Source organism: Manacus candei, unplaced genomic scaffold (assembly GCF_025592945.1).
Source record: "Manacus candei isolate 608988 ecotype Guabito, Panama unplaced genomic scaffold, ASM2559294v1 h1tg000142l, whole genome shotgun sequence".
Taxonomy (NCBI): Eukaryota; Metazoa; Chordata; class Aves; order Passeriformes; family Pipridae; genus Manacus; species Manacus candei.
This window is the reverse complement of record NW_026138190.1, coordinates 1,159,582-1,171,075: the sequence shown is the minus strand read 5'-3', so window position 1 is coordinate 1,171,075 and position 11,494 is coordinate 1,159,582.

The window sequence follows — 11,494 nt, the reverse complement described above, 5'->3', positions numbered from 1 at the left end:
CCAATCCCTTTGTGTTTCCCACCAGACAAGGGTCCCAGCTGGAGGAGTGTTTGTGGAGGGGGATCAGAATTGTCCTGGGCATCAGCGCCGCTCTTTGCAGTGTTGCAAACTGGAGGGTTCCCGAGCTGGGAGAGGCTGCCAGAGGTGTCTCACTGAGAGGGAGGTGCTGGGGAGCTGCCAGGGCCTCCCTCAGCCCCGCTGGGTGTGGGCTCCCAAGGGGACTGGCTTTAGTTATCTGCTGAATTGCCATCCTGGGGTCAGGAATGACTGGAGTTTCCAAACTATTGGGGAATTGTATCCAAACTGCTCCATTTGGGCTGTGATTCAGGCAGGGAATGTTCCAAGGCTTTCCTGGGATGACTGATTATCCTGTGTTCCCAAAATGTTCCACTCCGGATTGTTCCCACCTGTATCATCCAGGAGCACCTGGTCCAGTCCAGGGACACTTTCCCACAGCCCTGGTCCAGTCCAGGGGCTCTTCATTGCTCAGCTGGTTTGGTCAAGGCTTGTCAGGAGCTCCTGAGATCATTGACCAGGCCTGAGGAGAATGGGGGGAGGATGCACCACCACAGAGGCTTCTAAGAAAGATGGGGACAAACTTTTTGTAGGGACATTGAGCACTCTCCAAGGTGTTTGCAGATGAAAACATTGTGTTCATAGTCTCAGATAGCCTATCACAGTGATTCGTTTTACCTGTAGTGGCACAATATGGGGTAATGGCTTTAAACTGAAATAGGGGAGCTTTATATTGGATAAAATGAAGAAATATTTACCAGTGGGGCTGGCAAGAACTGCAACAGGTTCCCAGAGAAGAGGATGTGCCCTCCCTGGATTTGTCCAAAGTCAGGAACTTTGAGCAGCCTCAATTAGTGAAGATGTCACTGTCCACGTCCAGGAGTTGGACCACATAAGCTTTTATATCCCTTCCAACCCAAAGCATTCTGTCATTCTTTGAGTTTAAAGTCCCAAACTCCTTTTTAGAAGAATTTCCATTGCTAGGACATGAATTACCATGTTTTTGATGAAGCCATTCTAAGCCCAAAAGGCAACAAAGAAGTTCCAAGGTATCTGTATGAAACTGTAACCAAGTGGGTCAATGGCAGAACCTCTCAGGGTGACCTTGCAGCTGAGCATGGGGGATTCGGCCTCGGGCTCTGAGACTCATGATGGGCAGACAGAAAGGGGATTGGGGGACTGGGCAAGACTTGTCATGGGATGTCTAGGGAAGAACCAAAGCAAGGGTAGCATCACAATGGTCACTGGACGAACAAGCATGAGAAAAGAGAGAGAAAAGAGACTGAAAAAGCTGGTCATGTTAAACAGGAGGTTGGACAAGACACGTCCCTGGCTGTGCCCTGCAAGTGATCCCCACAGCCTGTCCCCTTTTCTTAAGAACTCCATTGCCAAGAAGTTTCTGTGGGGAGGGACCTCTCTGCTCCTGGCACAGATTGTGGCCCAAGTTCCAGCCACTGCAGCAGGAGCCACAAATAGTCAGGTCTTGTGTTCTTTGGGGGGACAGACTCTGCCCAGACTGGGGGGTGTGTGTTGGAAGCACAAAAGAGTGAAGGAAATGCAAAGCTAAACACCCAATGTAGCCTGACTTTGTCCCTAAGTGGGGGATGAGAATTGGACCCAACATGTGCAGGGACAGAGGGAGGGGTTTGTCCCCCTGGCCCTGCCCAGAAGGGACACCTTTCAGGAAGGGTTGTGGCCTTGGCTGTGCTGAGGGTTGCCCCGGGCAATGCAGCTTGGGATTGCAGTGGCACTGTCAGGGCTCTGCAGAGCTCCTGGCAGTTCCTGCATTTGTCCCCAGCAATGCCAGAGACCTGCAGGGGTTGCAGTCAATCCCTTGTGCTCTTTGGGACCCCGCCTGGCTCTGCTGAATGTCAGCAGGCCTGGAGTTCCCAGACTGTTCCTGCATCCAGGGTGGGGCCTGCAGTGACATTTGTGCAGCATTCAATTGGGGCAGTGGCAGGATGGCCATGGATCCATTCCTGCACAAACACAATGGGGCTCCAGCCCAGGCAGGGAGAGAATGGGCCCACAAATGTTGGAAAGATAAGAAGCAGGGATTTTTGGCACTGTGGAACCCCATGGAACCAAAGGAACCCTGGGACATGGCAGAACCTCATGGAATAAAGGGGACATTGTGACCCTACAGCACCTCATGGAACCAAAGGGAGTCTGGGACGTGGCAGGGCCTGATGGAAACAAAGGAACCTCCTGGGAACAAAGGGACCCCTGGACACTGCCAAAAGTCAGGGAGACAAGGGAACCCCAGGACACTGTGGAATCTCCTGGAATCCAGGGGCCATTGGAATACACTGGGGCCTCCTGGAACCAAAGGGAACATGGGACACTGTGGAACCTCATGGAATCAAAATGACCCCGGGACTTTGTGGAACATCAGGGAATCAAGGGGCCAGTGTGAGATCCCAGAACCTTTTGGAACCAAAGGGAACCAACGGGACATTGTGGAAACTCATGGAATGAAGGGTCCATTGTGACACTGGGGAGAAAGATGGAATCAGTGGGCCATTATGGAGCCCTGCAGGGCCATATGGAGCCAAAGAACTCTGGGAAACAGTGCAACCTCATGGAATCAAGGAGCCATTGTTCCTCTGCAGGGCCTTACAAAGCCCAAGGAAGCCTTGCACACTGTGGAACCTCATGGAATCAAGGGACAACTGTGATCTTGCAGGGCCTCATGGAACCAATGGAACCCTGGGATTCTGCAGAACCTCATGGAATCAGGGGGCCACTGTGACACTGCAGGGCCTCATGGAATCAAATGTCCATTGTGACAGTCTAGGACCTCAGGGAACCCAAGGAATCCAGGGACACTGTGGAACGTTATGGAATGATTGGGCATTTATGACTTTGCACAACCTGATGCAACTGGTTAAAGACAAAAATTGGGGTGGGAACTCCAAGGAACTGAATCCCTCCCTTTTTATTTCTTACTAATACAGAGAGATAAAACTCTTAAAATTAAGAGTTTACTAACAAGGAAATAGCAGAAACCACAAAGATATACAGGGAACAGCTGACCCACAAAGAGGGGAATTCTTCGCCCACGTGGCACCCCTGGAATAAAGGGGGGAAATGGTGGAGGGTCCTGCCTGATAACCACCCCCCTCTGCCCCATCAAGCCAAAGAAACTCTGGGAAATGGGGGCACAAGCAGAAGCACGTTCCTGGGCTCAGGGTCACTCTGGGGCTCTCCCCGGCCGTGGTGCTGAGCGAGCTCAGCGCTCGGGGCGGCAGCAGCAGGGCCCCGGGGCAGGACGGCGCTGTGGGGACTCTCCAGGCACCACCCCCGGGGTCCAGGGAGGAGAAAAAGTTCCATTTGCTGCCTGGCATTTTCCTTCTTTCTTCCCCTCCCTGCCCAGCCCCAGCTTGGGGCAGGCATTCCTTCTTATAGAGACAGTCCCTGCAAAACAGTGTTGGAAAAATGACCTAAAATACTAAAACTCCTGAAACCATGACATTTTCCATCTCTGTTTCTATTCCCTTTTTCATCGTGCAGTGTCCCAGGATCCTTTGGTTCCATGAGGCCCTGCAGTGTCACAATGGCCCCTTGATTCCTTTGTGCCACTGGAGACACCCCATAATCCAGCACAGCCTGTGGTGCTGCCTGGTCATGGCCAGACAAGTAATGTCTATGTGGAAAAAGGCACAGTTTTAATACTTTTACATTAAATAGTATTGAAGTACATTTTCATTACTGGGTCATTGGAGTACTTTTAAGAAATGGTAAAGTTTTCCCACCATGGCAGAACAAGAATTTCCTGGACGTGTACTGATGGCAGGAGAAGAAATACTGATCTGCCCCTCTACCTGTATTACCACTATTCCATCTATAACTTCATCTCCCTCTCACTTCAGGTGTTTCCACCTCTCCTGTTTAAATGACCATGTCTAAGGACATCTCTTCAGTAGACTTGCTGGATGTGTGTCCTTCCTGTTGATCCCTGGTTTCCTCCTGCAGTTGCTCTCTGGTCATTCAGTGCTTCTCAATTGACTGGTTTCATGCTTTGAGCTTCAGGGAGCTGCCCAATCTTTCAGAAGATTAAATAGCACATTAGTCAACATCTGAATTGTGTTTATATCTGTCATAGAACACCCTTTTCTTATGTCTGTGCTTAAAACTCTTCCTCTATGGAAATCCCTTGTGAATTGGTGACACGTCAGATGCTGTCAGGACATCTCACAGAGCTGAGAGAAGAGTTTTGATGTTTATTAACATGTATCATCTTTACATTTTTTTTATATTGGCCATGAAGAGAAACTTTCTGTGGCTCTAAGTCTCATCAGTTCCAGCCCTCCCAAAGAACACAAACCTGAGGAGTTGGGGTTCCCACTCCAGTGGCACTTGGAGCTCCTCCTCTACCCAGAGCACAGAGTTCCCTTGTGCCACAGAGTCCTTGGAAATGGAGGGATTAAGGACACAGGACAGGCTGTGGGGACCAGTTGCAGGGCATGGTCAGGGCTTTGGGGTGGTTGTGAGCCCAGGGCAGGACCCAGCACTTGGCCTTGTTGAACCTCCTCCAAGTGGCCTGGGCCCATGGATCCAGCCTGTGCAGATCCCTCTGCAGAGCCTTCCTGCCCTCCAGCACATCAACACTCCCCCCAGCTTGGTGTGCCCTGGGAACTGCCTGAGGCTGCACTCGATGCCCTTGTGCAGATCATTGAGAAAGAGATTGAAGTGCCCTGAGCCCAGTGCTGAGCCCTGGGAACACCCCTGGATGGAACTCCATTGCCCACCACTCCTTGGGCCTGGCCATCCACACACATGTTTGCCCAGTGAACAGATGCTGCAGAAGGTGTTTGATAAAGGTCCTATAAACCCAGAATATTGGGATTAGTGCAGATTTAGCTCTGCACAACACAGAACTTCATTCACTTTCTCTTTTCCTCCCTCTGTGGATGGAGGGAACTTGTGACTTCAGTGTGTGACTCACTGTGTGCAAAGGGCAAATATGGACAGAATCCACATTGGCTGGTTGTCTCTGTAGCTCTACATCTCCCCCTGATGTGGCAGAGCACGCAAACTGCCCATCCCTGTGTTCCTTTCTCCACTGGTTGTTCTTTGTTTTGGCCCAGAAACCTCCTGAGGTCCCTTCCAGGATGAGTCCCAGTGCACTGCCCTCCACCGTGGGCCTTCCCCTCCTGATCCAGCATCTGTGGGGCAGCAGAGCTGGGTCAGTGCAGGGACAGGGCTGGCTCTGACAGGGGCCATGAAGTCACTGCCAGGAGATGACAGCAAAGACAGTTTGCAAAGAACAAATTTAGATACGGTGACTTTGTTGGAATCAAGGGGGTCATTGTGACACCAGAGAAAGTCAGGGAATCAATGAGCTGTTGTGACACTTCAGGGTCTCATGGAACCAAAGGAACCCTGGGACAGTTTGGAACCTCATGGAGTCAAGGGCCTGTTGAGACACTGCAAAGCTCAGAGGAATTCTGGGAGAGTGTGGAACTTCATGGAATCAAAGGGTCATTGTGACACTGGAGGGCCTCCTGGATCTGAAGGAAACCTGGGAGTCTGCAGAATCTCATGGAATCAAGTGGTCAGTGTGACAGGGGGTCTCCCGGAAGCAAAGAAACCCTGGGACATTTTGGAACTTCCTGGAATCAATGGGCCATTGTGACACTGGGGAACCTGATGGAATTGTGTGGCCATTGTGACATTGCAGGGCCTCCTGGAATAAAATGAAACCTGGGACACTGGGAAACCACGTGGGATCGAAGGGTGCTTGTGACCATGCAGGACCTGATGGAACCAAGGGAAGCCTGGGACACTGAGGAAACTCGTGGAACCAAGTGGCCTTTGTGACCCTGCAGAATTGCACGGAATCAACAACCCATTGTGACACTGCAGGGCTTCACGGAGCCAAAGGAATCCTTGGACACTGTGGAACCTCATAGAAACAAAGGCCATTGTGACACTGAAGAACCTCATGGAATCAAGAGGCCATTGTGACACTCCTGGGCCTTGTGGATCCAAAGGAATCTTGGGATGCTGTGGAACCTCATGGAATCAAGGGGTCATTTTGACACCGTGGAACCTCATGGAATCAACAGTCCATTGTGACTCTGCAGGGCCCAGGGAAGCAAAGGAATCCTGGGACACTCTGGAATCTGACAGAATCAAGGGACCATTGTGACCCTGCGGAGTCTCTTGGAGATGAAGAAGCCCTGGGAGACTGGAACCTCGTGGAATCAAGGGACCATTGTGACAATGCAGGTCCTCATGGAACCAAGGGAAAATGGGGACACTGTGAAAACTCATGGCATCAAGGGGCCATTTGGACATGCAGGGCTTCCTAGAACCAAAGAAAGCCTGGGACGTTTGGGATGGTCCTGGAATTGAGGGGCCATCGGGACACTGTGGGAACTCCTGAAAGCAGAGGAACCCTGAGACTGTGCAGAACCTGAGGGCAGAAAGGAGCCCTCGTGACACTGCAAAACCTCGTGGAATCGAGGGGCCACGGCTTCACATCTGGGTCTCAGGGAATCAAAGGAAACCTGGGACACTGGGGAAACTCATGGAAGCAGGGAGACCCTGGGACACTGTGGAGCCTCCCGGAATCAAGGGGCCATGGGGACACTGCAGGACCTTGTGGGGCCAAAGGAACCCTGGGCTGCTGCAGAACCTCACGGAGGTGGGAAGCTGCTGTGTGGGGCCCCCACGACGAGTGGCTGAGGCTGCTGAAGGAGAAGCCAATTTGCAGAAGTGGAAGCCTTGGGCAACGCCACTGAGCCCCCTTGCCACAGTCAGTTACCATGGAAACCTCACACATTCCCATTGCTTGGGTCGGTTACCATGGCAACCATCATACAGTTGTGTTGCTAAAGTCAGTTACCATGGCAACCATCGTCCAGTCTCTTTTCTATGGTCGGTTACCATGGCAACCATTATACACTCCCACTGCTATGGTCAGTAACCATGGCAACCAGCTCATATTCTTATTTCTATGGTTGGTTACCATGGTAACCATCATACATTCCCATTGCTTTGGTCAGTTACCATGGCAACCATAATACATTCTCATTGCAACAGTTGGTTACCATGGCAACCCTCATAAAGCCCCATTGCTATGGTCAGTTACCATGGCAACCAGCACACATTCCCACTGCAATGGTCACTTACCACGGCAATGATCACACATTCCCATTGCTACTGTTGGTTATCATGGCAACCATCATCCATTCCCGTTGCTACAGTCAGTTACCATGGCAACCATCATACCTCCCACTGCTACGGTCAGTTACCATGGTAACCATCATATATTCCAATTTCTATGGTCAGTTACCATGGCAACCATCATAAATTCCCCTCACTACAGTTGTTTACCATGACAGCAGTATACATTCCTGTTCCTATGCTGAGTTACCATGGCAACGATCATACCTCCCGATGGTAGAGTCAGTTACCATGGCAACCATCATACATTCCCTTTACTACAGTCAGTTACCATGGCAACCATCATACGTTCCCATTCCTATAGTCGGTCACCAAGGCAACCATCATACTTCCCACTACTACAATCAGTTCCCATGGCAAACAGCACACATTCCCATTGCTATGCTCAGTTACCATGGTAACCATCATACATTCCCACGGTACAGTCGGTTACCATGGAAACCATCACACGTTCCCATTGCTACGGTTGGTTACCATGACAACCATCACAAATTCCCATTGCTATGATCAGTTACCATGGCAACCATTGTACTTCCCACTGCTACAATCAGTTAGCGTGGCAAACGGCATACATTCCCATTCCTACGGTCAGTTACTATGGCAACCATCAAACATCCCCATTGCTACAGTCAGTTACCATGGCAACATCATTCATTCCCATTAGTATAGATGGTTACCATGGTAACCCTCAAACATTCCCATTCCTATGGTCAGTTACCAAGGCAACCATCACACATTCCCATTGCTACGGTCGGTTACCATGGCAACCAGCATACATGCTCATCGCCATGGTTGGTTACCATGGCAACCATCATATATTCCTGTTTATATGGTCAGTTACCATGGCAAACAGCATGACTCCCAGTGGTACGGTCAGTTACCATGGCAACTGTCACACTTCCCACTGGTACAGTCAGTTACCATGGCAACCATCATCCATTCCCGTTGCTACGATCAGTTACCATGACAACCGTTCTACATTCCAATTGCTATGGTCAGTTACCATGTCAAACATCAGAAATTCCTGTTTCTGCGGTCAGTTACCATGGCAACCATCATACATTCCCATTGCCACAGTCGGTTGCCATGGCAACCATCATACGTTTCCATCGCTATGGTCGGTTACCATGGCAACCATCGTACAGTCCCATTGCTATGGTCAGTTACCATGGCAACCACCACACATTCTACATTCCCATCACTATGGTCAGTTTCTATGGTAACCTCTTGGTTCCTCTTGGAGAGCAGCAGATGCAGATGAGCCTCCCTGTTGCCCACCAACCTGCCAGCTGTGCTCTAAAGGCCTGTGTCCCAAGGGGTCTTTTCACCAAGAACCTGCACAAACCTCTGGGACTCTTTGCATCCTGTCCTGGTGCCTTTCCAGTGAATTCCAGGGTTATCAAAGCCAGCTGGAATGGGCTCTTTGTCTCACTCCACTGTGTCACCCAAACCAGTCTCTCCTCTGACCCTCACCCACAAAAGTTCACCCAATTCCTTCATCCCCCAGAGCAGCTCCACAGGTCCCAGAAGCTCCTTCCCACTGAGGACACCTCTCTCCTGCTCGTTCTGTCCTGGGTCTCCTTGGCCTTCTCTCCCAACCCATCACAGCACCAAAACCTGGGATCTGTCTCAGCAGGCCTGGGCTGTTATTGCCTGCAAGTGGAATGAAGAGAGACTTGGGGCTGCAGCTCCTCCTGCCTGTGCCCCACACGCAGGGCATTGGGGCCTGTCTGGCTGCAGCCCCTCAGTGGGGGCATCGGGGTAAGAACAGACTTGCAGTGGGGAAAGCTGCTCTGAAAGCCCCGAGAGCTGGGGTGGGCAGAGGCTTTGCTGACAATGGCCTTGGGGGTGGATGTGCTGGGACTCAGGCCCAGGGGGAAAATCCCAGGCCTGATCCCTGAGGAGATCAGCACATGCTGCTGAAATGCTGGGGGAGAGAAGAGCCAGCAGAGGGAGGAAACAAGTGTGGACAGCCTGGGCTGATGGGATGTGGACTCGTGCCTGGCCCGGCCTTGGCTGGGCAGAGAAGGGACAGCCTTTGTGTCCCTGCAGGGCTGGGATTCACTCCCTGCCCCAAAGGCCCCCAGTGTGTCTGAGAAGCCCTGGGTGGTGCCTGTCACACAACTGCTGGGAATGGGGACGGGGTCCCTGCACAGGCCCTGTGCTGCCCATGGCAGCTGCTGCACTTGTGCTGCAGAGCCCTGGCACCTCCCCTGGCACTACAGGCCCCTCTTTGGCTGTTCAGTCCAGGCTCAGCTGCCCTCAATTAGGTTCACCTTTGAAGGGATGTCCAGGAGCCAACTGCCATTGTACTCTGAGGACATGTAGAAAATACCCTGATAAAGAACAGGAGAGAGACCTCTCTCCCTGTGCCACCTGACTCCATTTGGTCACCTGAGCACCTCTAGGGGCTGCCCTGGACAGAAGGAACAGTGACAGGTTCCCCTGTCCTACATGTGGGCCCCTTCTGCCACTGAAGTTGGCCAAAGCAATGTCCCAGCAGCCTCCAAGAAGATCCCACAGCTGCTGCCCTGTCCCTAGGAACTGCTCCACTGGAGCCTGCAGTTCCCAGCAGGAATCTCGGTCACCTCTGGCCCCTCAGAAGGAACCAGGGCTTTGTGTCCCAGCAGGTCACTCCTGGCTTTGTTCTTCCTTCATTCCCATGGGAGCTGGGACAAGGAGTCACCTGCAGGGGCCTGTTTTGGGCCCACTGAAGTGGGGCAGGAGGAATCCCAGCCCATGGGGGTTGTGGAGGGAGCTGAGTGTCCTTCTGGCCCCAGGTCTGCAGAGCCACAAGGAGACACCTCTGTTGACTCAGCTGAGTCCCTTCCCTCAGTGCAGGTGAAGGAGATTCCTCCTGGGCACTGTCTGGGTTTCCTGTCTAATGACGGGACATGAAAAGGGGCCTCTTGAACTAAACTCTGTGTCTGTTTGGAGAAATGACAGTGCTGAAAGAAGTGTCTGTGCCCAGCTGAGAGAAGGAACATCATTATTTCCTTCAGCTGTGTGCCAGCAGGTTCCCCTGGAGCCCCAGGGACAGCTGGAGGAGCCCAGAGGGGCAGAGAAAGGGCTGCCTGGGGCTGTTGCTGTGCTGCTGAGCTGGGCCGGGCTCCTGGCACACAGGGAGCTCCTGGCAAGCAAGAAGAGCTTCAAAGAGACAGCTCTGCCCAGGAGCAGCTCCTCTGCACAGCCCAGCAGGGCTGAGGGCACTGCCTGCAGCACCCAGAGCACAGGAGAGAAGGCAGAGAGATGAGAGGCAGCCTGGGCTGGGAGGTGACTGAGCTCTCACCACAGGAGAAACCTTCCCAGGATTTGAAGGAAGAATTCTCTGGCTGTAGTAAAGTTCAACTTGCCTTCCTGGAGGCATCTCCTAAAGCTGGCACATCCCACAGCTTCCAGGATCTCTCAGCAGGACTCTCCCAGTTGCTGCAGTGCAGGGGAAGTGGCCACATGGCAGAGCAGGGCAGGAGCTGCAGGCAGCAAGGGCAGAGAGGAGAAGGGAGCAGGAGGTTCAAGGGATCCTGGGCTGGGAGGACAGGGCAGAGCTGCTCAGGGCAGGAACCTTGCCAGCCCTTTGCCACGGTCAGGCTGTGGCTGCAGAGCAGTGCAGGTGAGTTCCTGCAAGTGCCTCTGCCAGCTGCCAAATGGCAGCAGTGGCAGGAGCTGTCAGGATGGCTCTGCTGGATTTGCTGGGGTGCAGCAGGAGAAGCTGCTGCAGAGCAGGACTTGCTGCTGCCCCATCAGAGGCCCAGGGCAAGAAGGTTCCCTGTGCCAGGGCTGGCTGTGGGGTGGGAAGGTGGGGGTGCAGCCAGGGGTGCCCAGGGCTGTGGGGCAGAGCAGGGTCCTGCCCCCAGGGCTCTGTGTGCTGGGGCAGGGACTCTGCTGCCTGCCAGGGTCAGCTCTCAGCCCGGCCAAGGAGCTGCCACGGGGCTGGGGGAGAAGGGCTGTGGGGAAGGAACAACTCCTGGGAGGGCAGAGCAGGGCAGAGTCCTTCTGATCTCCACAGTGGGCTGCAGGGATGAGGGCTGGTCACAGCTCCAGATCGAAGCAGGAAATTTCCCAGAAGGTATTTGCAAGAAGCACAGACAGACAGGGGGTACCTTCAAGGGAATGAACCAGTTCTTTCAGTGTTCTACCCTGGGCTGTCTGGGTGCTGACTGAGACAGGGAAATCAATCTCAGAGCACAGGAGGGGACACTGCAACTTAAACTCTGTTAGATTAGAGGGCATTGAACCTGAGAGTATCAGACATCAAAACTGTCTTATAGACAGCAGCAGTGTCACT